This window comes from Lepidochelys olivacea, assembly GCF_965140295.1.
Source record: "Lepidochelys olivacea isolate rLepOli2 genome assembly, chromosome: 10".
Lineage (NCBI taxonomy): Eukaryota > Metazoa > Chordata > Testudines > Cheloniidae > Lepidochelys > Lepidochelys olivacea.
Genome location: NC_140420.1, coordinates 38,131,624 through 38,145,748, shown reverse-complemented (window position 1 = coordinate 38,145,748; position 14,125 = coordinate 38,131,624). Strand labels below are relative to the sequence as shown.

Sequence of the window (14,125 nt, the reverse complement as noted above, 5' to 3'; positions counted from 1 at the left end):
TACTCTGAAACCAATCCTATTAAGGGCCTCAAAATGGCTGGTTTAATGTGGCCACTTCCAACCTAAATTGCTAACCCTAAGGGCTAGGATCCCCTTCCTATGGAGCTTATAAGCCCAAGTCCAGCTCCAATTCCTCCCGTGATCTTAGCAGCAAGGTCTCGCCTCCCACGACCCCAGTACCTAGGCTCTGCACCTTGCACCTACACTTCCCAGGCAAGCATTTAAGTTCTATGCTACTGATTATGCTAAGACCTGTAGATTAATGCTGACTCTTTTAACAGAATACCGAGGACCTGAGATGATGAGACGTCTTAAGTTCTCATTGAGCACTATGGGTCCGATGTAACTGACCCGTGGGTGAGGTATGGTGGTCACCTTGGGTGTCTGAACAGCCCCATAAGGTCCCACTATGTGCCAAGTACCAGACTCACTAGAAGCAGTGGTAATTGAGATGTTTCCATAGCACTTGCTTATAAATTCATTTTGGGTCTGTGCAGAGCAGAACCCATTAACAGTGTTTGTGTTATTACAAAAATGTGGTAAACGGCAACTACAATTAACTATGATACTATTAAATGAACGGAGCAGAGTGTGTATCCTGAATCATAACTTATTAGCGCAAACTGAGCGCTCAAGGAGATACGAATAGTAAGGAGCCCCTCCTGGATGCTCGATGACAAGTTAGTAGAAAAACAGATGAAATTTGCTGGGCTGGTGGTAAGAGGCCTGCCAGAGTATCCGACTAATGGGTCGGTAACCTCCCATACACACACCTTTGCGATCTGTCAGGGTTCCCCCCACACTCTGAACTCTGGGGTACAGATGTGGGGACGCGCATGAAAGGCCCCCTAAGCTTATATTCTACCAGCTTAGGTTAAAACTTCCCCAAGGCACAAATTCCTTTCCTTGTCCTTGGATGGTATTGCTGCCACCACCAAGTGATTTAAACAAAAATTCAGGGAAGGGTCACTTGGAATCCCTACCCCCCAAAATATCTTCCCAAGGACCTTCATTCCCTTTCCTGGGGAGGCTTGAGAATAATATCTCAACCAGTTGCCTTAGCAATATGAGCACAGACCAGACCCTTTGTCTTCAGGACACTGAAATCAATCAGGTTCTTAAAAAAAGAACTTTATTTATAAAGAAAAAAAGTAAAAGAATCACACCTGTAAAATCAGGATGGAAGGTAACTCTACAAGGTAATAAGATTTAAAAACACAGAGGATTACCCTCTGGGCTCAGCTTCACAGTTACAAAAACAGGAATAAAACTACCTCTGTAGCAAAAGAAAATTCAAAAGCCAAAACAAAAGATAGCCTAACACATTTCCTTGCCCTACTTAACAATTTCTGTGGTTTTAGATGGATTATTCCAGGTACATTTTCAGGAGGTATTGTACCTGCTTGGCTTTTCCCTCTGTCTGGAGAGGGAACAACAAAAGAGAACAGCAAACAAATCCTTCCCCCCCCCCACCAGATTTGAAAGTATCTTCTTTTCTCATTGGTCCTTCTGGTTGGGTGCCAACTAGGTTATTTGAACTGCTTAACCCCTTACAGTTAAGGCAATCCAGTACAGTTGCCAAGGATACATAAAGGTTGCTACCCTTCCCCCTATTCATGTCATGCCCTCCAAATCACAGACAGTGCTGGACAGCCTGTTCCACACTGGCTGTGATTTCTTCCTGGAGCTCTAGGAGAAAACAGAGTTAATAAGACACATACACCTCTAGACACACTACTGATTATATAAGAACAGTATTTAAATAACAGTATTTCCCACATTTTAAGGACAATTTTAACCAGTTGATTCTGGGAAACTTTCATGGGAGAGTGCATCGGCCACGTTGTTAGAAGCTCCTGAAATGTGTTGTATTTCAAAATCAAAATCTCGGAGAGCTAAACTCCACCAAAGAAGTTTTGTTATTTTTGTTGACGGTATGAAGCCACTTCAGTGCGGCATGGTCGGTCTGCAGGTGGAAATGCCATCCCGAAACGTATGGGCATAGCTTCTCCAGAGCGTACACAATGGCGTAATATTCCTTCTCTGTGTTTTGACCAGCGGCTTTCCCTCTCAGACAGTTTTTGCTGAGAAACATGACCGGATGGAATTCTTGATCCGGTACTTCCTGCATTAAAACTGCTCCCACGCCATGCTTGGACACATCTGTGGTTACTAGGAAAGGTTTGTCAAAGTCTGGGGCCCTTAGCACAGGGTCAGACATGAGTGTCGTTTTAAGCTGGTTAAAAGGCCTTTTGAGACACTTCAGTCCACCGAATTGCATTTGGCTGTTTCTTTCGGGTTAGGCCTGTCAGTGGGGCGGCGATTTGGCTGTAGTGTGGTACAAATCACCTGTAATATCTGTCTAAGCCTAAGAAGGATTGGACCTGTTGCTTTGACTTTGGAATGGGCCACTTTTGGATAGTATTCACTTTGACCTGTAGAGAGTTGCTAGTTCTTTGACCCACCTGGTGTCCAAGGTGTCACTCTGTTTAGGCCTATTTGACACTTTTTAGCCTTAACAGTTAGTCCTGCCTCCCTTATGCGCTCAAAGACGTTTCATAGATCCTCCAGGTGTTCTGATCATGAATCAGAAAATATGGCCACATCATCAAGGTAGGCGACTGCAGATTCTCCCAATCCCGCTAGGAGACTATCTACAAGTTTCTGGAAGCTGGTGGGTGCATTTTGCAGCCCAAAAGGGAGCACATTAAATTCATACAGCCCCTTATGGGTGATGAAGGCTGACCGTTCCTTGTCGGATTCATCTAGCGGTACCTGCCAGTACCCCTTGGTTAAGTCTAAGGTAGAGATGAACTGGGTACCTCCCAGTTTCGCTAATAGCTCATCTGTGCGTGGCATTGGATAATTGTCTGGGCGAGTTACAGCATTTAGCTTACGGTAGTCCACGCAAAAACGTATTTCCCCATCTGGTTTGGGAACTAGAACCACTGGGGATGCCCATGCACTTTCAGAGGGGCGGATTACACCCATCTGTAGCATGTCCTAGATCTCCTGTTCTATAGCAGTTTTGGCTTGAGGGGCCACCCGGTAAGGTTGGGCTCTAATTGGGTGAGCATTACCTGTGTCAATGGAATGGTATGCCCGTTCAGTCAGTCCTGGGGTGGCTGAGAACATTAGTGCGAAGCTAGTGCACAGCTCCTTGATCTGCTGTTGCTGAGGGTCATGGAGAGGTTCACCTCTTCCACGCCACAGTCACTTTTCCCTTCGTAGTAGACACCTTCAGGCCACTCAGCACCGTCTCCTCCCTGGTCTGTAAACTGACAAACCTTTAATTCTCTGGAATAAAAGGGCTTTAGAGAATTAATATGGTATGCTTTAGGTTTGAGGTAGGGGACGCTATGAGGTAATTAACAGCTCCCAGACGCTCTTGGACCGTAAATGGCCCTTCCCATGATGCTTCCATCTAATGGGCATGGAGCGCTTTCAGGACCATGACCTGGTCTCCTACTTTGAAGGAATGCTCTCTGGCATGTTTATCATACCAGGCCTTTTGCTCTTCCTGAGCATCTTTTAGGTTTTTTCTAGGAAGGGGTAAAGAGTCTTGGAGGGTGTTTTGTGGGTTGTTTACAAACTCCTGAATGTTAGTTCCTGGAGAAGGCATAAACCCCTATCATTGCTGCTTCACCAACTGTAATGGCCCCTTAACCTCACGGTGATACACAAGTTCAAATGGTGAAAAGCCCAAACTGGGCTGTAGTACAGCCCTCTAGGCAAAGAGCAACTGCTGCAACACTAGGTCCTAATCGTTGGAGTGCTCATTTACAAATTTACGTATTGTGGCCCCCAAAGTTCCATTAAACTTCTCCACCAGGCTATTTGTTTGATGGTGGTAAGGGGTGGCAACCAAGTGGTTCACCCCATGGGCTTCCCAAAGACTTCATGATTCCTGCCAGGAAGTTAGTTCCCAAATCTGTAAGGATGTTGGAGGGCCAACCTACCCTGGCAAAAATGTCTTAATGCCTGGCACACGCTTTTAGCTCTGGTGTTGTTTAGAGCTACTACTTCCGGCCATTGGGTGGCAAAATCCATGAAAGTCCATATGTACTGCTTTCCTCTGGGTGTCTTCTTAAGGAAAGGACCCAGAATATCCACACCTACTCGTTAAAATGGAACCTCAATGATGGGGAGTGGCTGGAGAGGGGCTTTGACCTGGTCTTGGGGTTTTCCCACTCTTTGGCACACCTCACAAGACCGGACATAGGTAGAAACGTCCTTGCCCATTCCCTCCCGTAGAATGATGTCCCCAAACAGTCTTTGGTCCTGTTCATCCCAGCATGGCCACTAGGATGATCGTGGGCTAAGGTCAAGAGCTTTACCTGGTACTTAGTTGGAACTACCAACTGCCTCTGTGGATGCCAGTCCCCCTGGTGCCCACCAGAAAGAGTTTCCTTGTATAAAAGCCCCCCTCCTACAACAAACCGGGATCGATTAGAAGACCTGAGAGGTGGTGGGTTGCTCCGTGCTGCTGTCCAAGCTCCCTGGAGGCTCTCATCTGCTTCCTGCTCGGCCTGGAACTGTTCCCTTGACGCTGGAGACATCAGTTCCTCACGGGATTGTGGACCTGGGCTTGGTCCCTCGGGAAGCAATGCAGGGGATGGGGTTGGTTCCAGTGACTGTGAACCGCTCTCTGCAGGTGCACTAGGTTGAGGTTCAGGCTCCGGCTGAGCCTCTTGCGCAGGTTTAGCTGCTGCTGCTGCCAGGGCAGGCTCGGTGGTGCCCCCTGTTGTTGGAGTGGCAGACGGGGTTGCAAGTGCTGGACTCAGTGCTGGCAATGGTTCTGATGCTGGTTGCTCTGCCAGTTCCGGTTCTGGGACTGGTTCTGGTTGGGTCTCTGGGACTGGATCTACTATTGCTGTCGCAGATGGGGTCTGGTTCCACCACCTCAGTCTGGGTCTCTGGTAACACAGACTGGGCCCGGGTAGAAGGCTCAGGAACAGAGCTAGGTGTGACAGCTCGCTTAGCCTGGCTGTGGGTGACCATTCCCACCCTCTTGGCTAGCTTCACATGGTTGGCCAAGTCTTCCCCCAACAGCGTGGGAATGGGATAATCATCATAGACTGCAAAAGTCCACATTCCTGACCAGCCCTTGTACTGGACAGGCAACTTGCCTGTAGGCAAGTTAAGAGTTTGACTTGAAGGGTTGAATCGTCACTTGGGCCTCTGGGTTGATGAATTTGGGGGTCCATTAAGGATTGGTGGATAGCCAACACCTGTGCTCCAGTGTCCCTCCATGCAATAACCATCCTGCCCACACTCAGTTTCCCATCGCTCTGAGGGTACCTGGGAGGCATTTGGGCCTGAGGACCTTTGGTGTGACCCCGGTGCAATGAACTGCAATCTGTTGGGGTTTTGGGGACAGTTGGCCTTCACATGCCCCAGCTTGTTACATTTAAAACATCGTCCAGCTGACTGGTCCCTGGGGCGAGGTGGGTTGCTGGAGAATGGTGTGGTGGGACGATAGGGTGTCTGGCGTTTTCCTTGGGGTGTAGAGGAGGCCTTGAGTTGCCCCGGTGGTAGGGTGTTGTCTTCGGTTGCCACCCTTCCCCCTATTCATGACAGGATCTGATTTACTTGTCCCAATGGCGCTGCATCCTGAACAGATGCAAGATAAGACCCTGAGGCTTGCCCCATGATAGAATTGTAGAAATCCTCTGTCTCCAAGACCCACAGCATAATGCTTTTGGGGCTGTCCACATGACCAAAAACAGTTAGTGGCTTCAGCTCCTTAGCCTGACGCTGGCCATGAAAAATCCTAATGAATTTTTGATTTTCTGATTCAGGTGGTAAGGATGCCATCCCCATGTCACAATAAAAGTGATCCCCTGCTTTAAAGAAAAACACCCCCTGTACATTATTTACAATAGTTCCAACAAGTATAAATGCATGCCGATAGACGAGATGGTGATGGTGGGATTCCTACGGCATAAACACAGAGAGAGACACAATTAGGATGTTGTATCAGATTTGGCAGTACCTTTCCAGGATTTCATCTGGCTAGAATGAAACCATTTAGTTTTCGTTCCTCATTTCTCTGGAATTTCCAGCTGGTACACACAAGGGCTAGCCTTATTGATAAGGGCTGGGCCCATCCACCATGGACTAAGAGCATGGTCTTGGTGTGAGTAGTATTTATACATAACTCGGTCCTCGATCTCCTACTCTATTAGCTTTATGTGCTCTAGCCACTTATCCATCCCATGTGCATTGGATTTTAGTCGCATGGCTACCCGGTGTTGTATAGCGCTTATGTCTGCCAAAATCTTTTTCATACACTTGTCTTGAATTAATCTGGGTTGGTACTCTTCTGGGGGTTGGTCTCCTACCCACCAGAGTTCCCGAATCTTCATTGCTCTGCCGGTCATGTGGTGTGAAACCATGACTTGTTAAGGGGAGTTTAATGTCCCAGTCTTTGCCTTGATGGTCAATGGTCTTCCTCAGAGCGATCTTAAGGGTTCAATTCATGCGTTCAATGATCCCCGAGCTCTGAGGATGATTGGCTACGTGGAACCTCTGCCTGATCCCAAGAGCCTGGCAAAGAACCTTGGTCATCTTGCCTACAAAGGGCGGTCCCTGATCTGAGTCAGTGACTATAGGGAGACCGAACCAGACGAAGGTCTCACTTAAGAGGACCTTGGCAGTGGTGGCAGCAGTGCAATTCCAGGTAGGATAAGCCTCAACCCATTTAGTATGACGTCTATAACCAGTAGACAATATCGATTCCCATGACCAGTGTGAGGAAGAGGTCCAATGAAGTCTATCTGCAACTGGCACCATGGGCCCTTGGCCAGGTGATGCTGTAGTGGGCCTTTTACAACCAGCTATCCGCATTGTTCTCAGCACAACTTAGACAGGACTGGATGTGCATAGCTATGTCTCTATTTAAGTCCGGCCACCAGGCTACATGGACGATCCTGTCCGCAGTCTTGTCTGCAACAAAACGACCCTGTTGGTGTGCGAGGGTCACCATCTCCTTACAGAGGCATGATGGAAGTACCAAGACTAGAAGGGCCTCTTCGGATTTCTTCCTTAAGGCCATGATCAGACTATGTCTGTCCTTAAATATAGAGTAGCCTTTATAGTTCTCCTTCTGCAGAAGGCTTTGCAAATCCATATCCCGCTCTTGCAGCTCCTTGATGTCTACCTGTGCATTTAGATCAATTCCTGGCTGCTATATTTTCATCACAGGCAAGGACAGTGTTAGGGTCTACAGATGCTCTTCCTCCAAGGAGTGCCGCTTCTTTAACCAGAGTGTCAGCCCAGTGGTTCAACCGAGAGGCTTTGGCGGAATCTTTACGGTGAGCCTTTACTTTACACAGGACTGTCTCCCCCGTACAGTTGGTAGCCAGCTCCCATGCATGTCTCAAGTATGCTGTATACTTGATTGGCTTTCCATTGGCAGATCCCATGCTCCGTTGCATCCAGATGGGCATCCAGGATGTAAATGCTCGCACCACCCATTCTGAATTGGAACAGCTGCACAGGTGCTTGCTCCTGTCCTCCTCATACAGTCCTGCTACTATTACCACCACTTCTGCAGCTTGTGCCGAATGGGGCTTAATAGTTCCTTGCAGCACTTGCTGGGAAGAGGGCTGAAAAGCAGTATACCCAGTCCTTGGGTGGCCACCCTGGTAATAGCTACTTCCATCTGCGGCCCAGATGGTTAAACCCTGCTCCTTTGCTTTACTGAACCAGAAAGGTGACACAATGACTGGGTCTGGTGCTGGAAGTGGGCAGTCATGTTCCTGGCCTTTGGTCAGCAATGCATACAGTAGTATGCTCAACTGGGGTGATCTCTGCACTGTGATGTCTCTATTCAGGAGATTGAGGGTCCAGTTGGCCAAACGAGGGGATGACACCCTGCCCTCATTTTACCCAACCAGAGAAGACATACCTTACTGGGGTGTGAGAAGTCCTGAGGATGACAAGGTACATCCCCACCGCGTATTCCCAGTGGCCAAGTGCCCAAACTAAGGTGAGTACCTCCTGCTCACAGGCACTGAACTGCCTCTCTACTTCACTCATGACTCTGGAGCCATAAGCCACCGGCTGCAGCCCAGTTCCTTATCCTGCAAGAGGACTGTGCTGATGCCTAGTTGCAAATAGTAGGGACAATCGGGTTTAGGGTTGGTCTAAGTCTTTGGCCAGAGACTACTTCAGCATTGTGAAAGCCTGCTGATGGCTTTCCTCCCATTGCCATTCCTGCCCCTTCCGAAGTAACTGGTATAGTGGCTTAGCTATCTCTGCGTACTTGTCAAACTCCCTGGAAAAACCAGTGAGCCCTAGGAAGGACCAGAGGGCCAATACATCATGCTTACATATCAGCTCCATGTGCTGTTGATCTGGCCTCTGTCCCTTTGGACCCAGAGTGATAGTGTCCAGAGCCATTTGGGCTTTTGCTGGGTTTACAGTAAAGCCTGTCTCCTGGATCTTCCCCAGGACCTTTTCCAATGCGTCCAGGTTCTCTTCCTGTTTGGGGTGGCGATCAGTATGTCATCCACATAGTTCAGAGTGCTACACTGGTTCCTCAGGGACGTCCACATGGCCGACAACTAAAACTAAAAGTTAGTTGTCTACCTTCATACATGAAGGCAAACTTGTGCATTGATGACCGGTGTAGAAGGATGCTAAAAGGTGGCATTGGATAAGTCCAGAACCTAGAAGGACTTGGTGCCTGCTGAGATCGCTGCCATAATCTCATTGTATTTTGTCACTACGGGGGCCAACCTGGGTGTAACTCGTTTGAGCTCCCAATAGTCAACAGTCAAGTGCCAAGTCTTCTGGTCCGCCTTCAGAACGGGCCAAATTGGAGAATTGCATGGACTGTCTGATTCTATGAGCACCCCTTGTTGCAAAAGGGCCTCAGTGGTTGGCTTCAGGCCTTCTGCAGCTGTGACAGGGCATTGATATTGTTTCAATGGTCTTGGATCCAGGCCATCCACCCGGACCTCAGCATTGATCCTGCCGCACTGGAGCTTGTTGCTGGCAAACACTCCAGAGTGCTTCTGAGCTATAGCAGACACATCAGCTTCCCACTGAGGCTTCTCTAGGCCCTCAGGTGCTTTGAGGGCTGATACTCGGTGAGACGCCTCAGTTACCCCATATTGATCACAGTCTGCTGCTTGGAAGAGTTGACTGTTGGGAAGATCCACAATGACCCTTAGTTGTCGCATTAGATCGATCCCTAAGATCCCTTGGCCACCCAAACGTTGGATACCAAAGGTGATCTCAGTGACAACGTTCTTAATCTTGTAGGTCACTGGAATGGTAAAGGAGATGGTGGTATTGCCCCCTGCATACCCTTCCAATACCTTAGTGTCTTGAATGGGGATTCTATTTACAATGGGGTCTCTCTCCAAACAAAGGAGAGAGACAGAGGTGCCAGTGTCCACTAACAGCCTTTGGCTGACTTGTCTGAACTTCCCCTTGATGATTGCCAATGTTGTGGGCCTGCCCCAGGCATCCGGGTGGATGGGTGCCTTCCTCTGGGGCTGCAGGGATGCTCAGCCCCAGCACATCAGGTCAGGTGACAACGGCGCAGATGTTGGTGCGGGCTGCTCCTTCTTTTGCTTTTGAGCCAGGTGCTGCAGCAGCTCCTCGGTCGATAACATGTCAGTGTTCTCTTTCTTTTCAAACTGGCGCAGCTGCTTCCAGATCAGGTTGTGAAAAGACTTGGCCTCCTCCTTAGCCAAGTTGCTGCTTGCCAATCTGGATGCCTTGTGTAGAAGGGCTGGACTTTTGGTGGGCTGTGGGCCTTTGGAAGGTTGCGGGCTTTTGGGGCTATTGCGAGGGCTGTTCTGGTTGCTAGATGGATGCTGCCTGGTATATTCCTGTTTGCCGGACTTGGTCACCACCGAGACCCTTTTCTCAGAAGCCAATGGAAAGGCCTCTCCTTGCAGCTCATGGGCTACCTGAAGGCGGTCCTCTAGGTCTTTTAGAGAGGTGGTTTGTGGGTCGACCATTCCCAGGGAAATCCTTAAAGTGGGACTTAAACCCTCCAAGGCTGCCTCAACAAACTTTGGGGTGTCGCAGAAGAGTGCCCCCACCAACCAAAACAGAAGTTTCTTTCTGTTTAAGTAGTGTTCTGGGCATTCCCCTGGACACTTCCGCTCTGAATAGTATCTCCCAATCAGGTTGTGATGGGGAGAGAAAAACCTCATCATACACTCATACAGCTGCAGGCAAGAATCAACATCCCCCCCACCTACTGCTGTCTTGGTAGGGCGCTGAAGTCATCCCCTGCCATACGCTCCTTGATTAGGGACGCGGCATCCTCCTTTAAAACCCCAGGCAGTGAGCACAACCATGCTAACCAATCTAGCGCCATATCCTGAGTAAGGGGTTCCAGAGTTTTCTCCATTGCTTGAGCTTGCTCAGGTGTATATGCCTTCAGCTCTTGCCTAGTTTCAGGAAGTCTAGCCAACACAGGCCCATAGATCACAACAGCAGTCATGACTGGTGCCATGGGTAATTTCGACTCCTCGCTAGCCTCTTGTGGAGGAGCTGACGGCGTGCGAGAACCACCAGTATCCCGTCAGGAAGCAGGGCAGAATTCTTCGTCAGAGAGGATCAGGCTACTACTAGCACAAGCACTGGTCTTAAGTTTGTACACAGGAGTCTTATTCAAAGCTCGCAACGTACCCCTGGCCTTCTTAGATTATCCCAGAGCTTGTCCCTTTCCTGAAGACAGCTGTTGTTCTCAGCCAGCTGTCCTTGGCTTGAATGCAGCTCCTTCAAGAGCTCTTGGATCATTGCCTGCAACTCCCCTTGTTGGGTGTGGGCTGAAAGCAACTCCTCCTCTTGCTTACGCAACATCTCGCTGAGATCCTGGACTTTGAGCTCCAGTCTCCCAACTTGTGACGTCAGGGTGTTGTTCTGCATCACCAAGCCCTCCACCTTAAATCCCAGCCTTTCATTTTCCAAATCCCTTGCTGATAGTTGAGGCTCGAGATCTTTGATCCAGGCAGCTGGTGTGGAACTATATCTATCCAGTTCCACACATGCCAGTTAGACTCCACAGATCAAGGCATGTTGCTTCAACTCTTTTTAGAGGGCTCAGGTTTCATAGAATCATAGAATAACGGGGTTGGAAGGGATCTCAGGAGGTCATCTAGTCCAACCCCCTGCTCAAAGCAGGACCAATCCCCAATTTTTGCCCCAGATCCCAAATGGCACCCTCAAGGATTGAACTCACAACCCTGGGTTTAGCAGGCCAATGCTCCAAACCACTGAGCTATCCCTCCCCGATAAGGGCTTCCCAGCTGCAGGAAAGCTCTACTAATGACTCTTCACCCTTGAATAAATTACTAGCCTGGGGATTTTTACCCTTCCCAAAAAGGTGAACACCAGACACTAAAGAATCTTTATTATGCACCCGTGTCCAACCGCTTCTTCTGTAGGCACACGCACTCATTGTGGCAACAGGGATAGTCCTCGTTCCACGAGCCTCAGCCTTTCAAGCTGTTTCTCTACTGTCTGGTCTTGGCAGAATGAACCCACACTGGGCGCTTTGCCACAGTGTGACAGAGAACTGTAATTTGGTCTCCTCAGTTGCCGAGGGATATAGCGATGATGCAAGCTGAGGGATTCTTGGGCCTACAAAGGAAAGCTGACTCCTGCTTGCTTTGCCACTTCCCTACTGCTACTGGTGTGTGGAGTTGGGCCCAACCAGATATGGTGGTTGCTGGGATGGCCTCAACCCACCGCCCGCCTCGCCGATCGGTCTCCATGGGACACAATGGCACCCTGCTGACAGACCACCGCGGTCTTGCCCACAAATTCCCCGACTGATGACCGTTCTGGGTGTCACTCGTACTTGGTCACGGCAAGGCCACTCAGCCGCCTTTGCCGAGAGTCCTTTTTTAACAAAAATCACTTTGATTCTGCAGGGAATCAACCACCCTATGGCAGCTGGCTATCCAACTGTGGGATGTGGTGGCACTACGGCTGTCAGGCCTTGTGGCCTACCCAACGATCCCTGTCCCTGCATGCGCTGCAGCACAGAGATCCAACCATGCAACTGTTGAGTTGCTGTCACAGCAAAATAAAAAGGGCCAAAACAAACTAAAAACGGGGTCTTGCCGTGGTTGCCAAACCGTTGAAACCAATCTAGAGGAACATCTATCATTGGGGTTTGTTATTAGCCCCTTAAAAAACAAACAAACAAAAAAACCCTAGTATGTGTGGGTGAAAACAACCATGGTATTTATTAAACCATCAACAGTTCTAAACAAGGTAAACCAAATGTTATTGACACGAACTGTGACTGTATAGGTCGTTGTTGCAACCAAGGTCCTGTAAAGGCACCAAATCCTGTATAAAGGAGGTCAAATAAGGTATCTAAGACAAGGTTATGATCTCCTGGTTATAATTATGCTATCTGTATGCATGTATCAATTTTGTAGTTGAAATTATGAATATTGGCTATGTACTTGTATCTTAATGTATTTGATTCTAAGTAGCATTAATAAAGCATTTGGTCAGCTTCTTGAGAAAGGAATTTGCAGATTAAGTGCCCAATCAAGAAACACTTAACTGACAGTGGACCTTGGAAGACTCCAATCCACATGAAAAGTCTTCCTGGGAACATTTAAAGGTAGCATGTAAGCAACGGCTGCTCTCCCTGTAAAAGAACTGAGTCATGCATAGACATGTGACTTGCCCATGTGACTCCAAACTTCATCTTGCTGCTGTGATTTTCCACAGTAAGAACAAAGGGGTGTCCTTCCATCTGGCAGAGGATATAAAAGGCCCTGGAAACCCCTCCACTTTTTTTTCAGTCCTGCTTCTTACCTCTGGAGGAACTTTGCTACAAACTGAAGCTCTGAACAAAGGAGTGAATGACCCATCCAAGCTGTGGATGTACTCCAGAGACTTGATTTGAACCTGCAGTTTATTTCATCACTGCTACAAGCCTGAACCAAGAACTTTGCCATTACTGTATGTAATTGATTCCATTTAACCAATTTCAACTCTCATCTATACTTCTTTCTTTTTATGAATAAACCTTTAGATTTTAGATTCTAAAGAATTGGCAACAGCGTGATTTATGGGTAAGATCTGACTTGTATATTGACCTGGGTCTGGGGCTTGGTCCTTTGGGATTGGGAGAATCCTTTTTTCTTTTACTGGTGTATTGGTTTTCATAACCATTCATCCTTATAAGAAGTGGCAGCTGGTGGTGATACTGGAAAACTGGAGTGCCTAAGGGAATTGCTTGTATGACTTCTGGTTAGCCAGTGGGGTGAGATCGAAGTCCTCTCTCTTTGGCTAGTTTGGTGTGCCTTAGAAGTGGAGGAAACCCAGCCTTGGGCTGTGACTGCCCTGCTCTAAGCAATTTGTCCTGAATTGATACTCTCAGTTGTGTCCTGCCAGAGGCAACATCATCACAAAAGGTAAAGCAAGGACCCCCACAATAGGTGATATAAGGTAAGTAAACGACTGGCAGTATGCTGATGGTGACTGAGGATATGTTCCCTCCCCTAGGACGGGACCCAGGTAAAAGGATGGAGGATCAATGGACCACTACCAAATCTTGCAGCTCTGGGGACCCTCACAACAACAGGACAGCTCCAGACTCCGTCCAGGTAGGTGGAACCTACAGGTAAAGAGTGGACCTCAGGATCAGGCGCTGGCAGCTCTGCCCCAGCGATGACTCTGCTTGTACTCCACCTGTGACGTCATGGGTGTGTGTTTGTCCTCCGTGAAAGGGTGGCAGCTGGTGACACAGACTCTGCATGCATGTGTGATGAACCAGATGAAACCGCAACCAGATGAAAGAGTACGGTGCTCAGTGTACTCTTCTGAGGCCATTGAGAGCTAAGATGTCTGCTGTGCTCTCCAACAGTTGCAGCAGCAGCACCTCCAGACTCCATCACTCAGAAGGGCAGCCCCTTCCCTCTGCTGTGCAGGCCCTTATATGCCCTGCTGTTACTGGGCAGATCGTAGATCACAGGGTTTGCTTGGTTTCCGGCCTTTCGGTGGAAAGGGTGGGAAACTACAACTGAGGAGGGGGGAAGAAGGGCAGCCAAGGTGGATTCCCAGTTGTTGTTTGGGCATTTCACGATGGCACCACAGTTTTTGCCCTGTTAGATGGGGCCCATCAGGT

The 14,125-nt window shown here is 48.6% G+C and overlaps 1 long non-coding RNA gene across 1 annotated transcript in view; it reads left to right on the top strand.

Annotated features, from left to right (window-relative positions):
• The first annotated feature begins 1,204 nt into the window (after positions 1-1,204).
• Positions 1,205-14,125, top strand: part of LOC311527521 — a 49,506-nt gene continuing 36,585 nt past the window's right edge. The window contains exon 1 of the long non-coding RNA XR_014713355.1: positions 1,205-13,604. This is a non-coding gene — a long non-coding RNA (uncharacterized lncRNA). The remainder of the gene's footprint in view (positions 13,605-14,125) is intronic.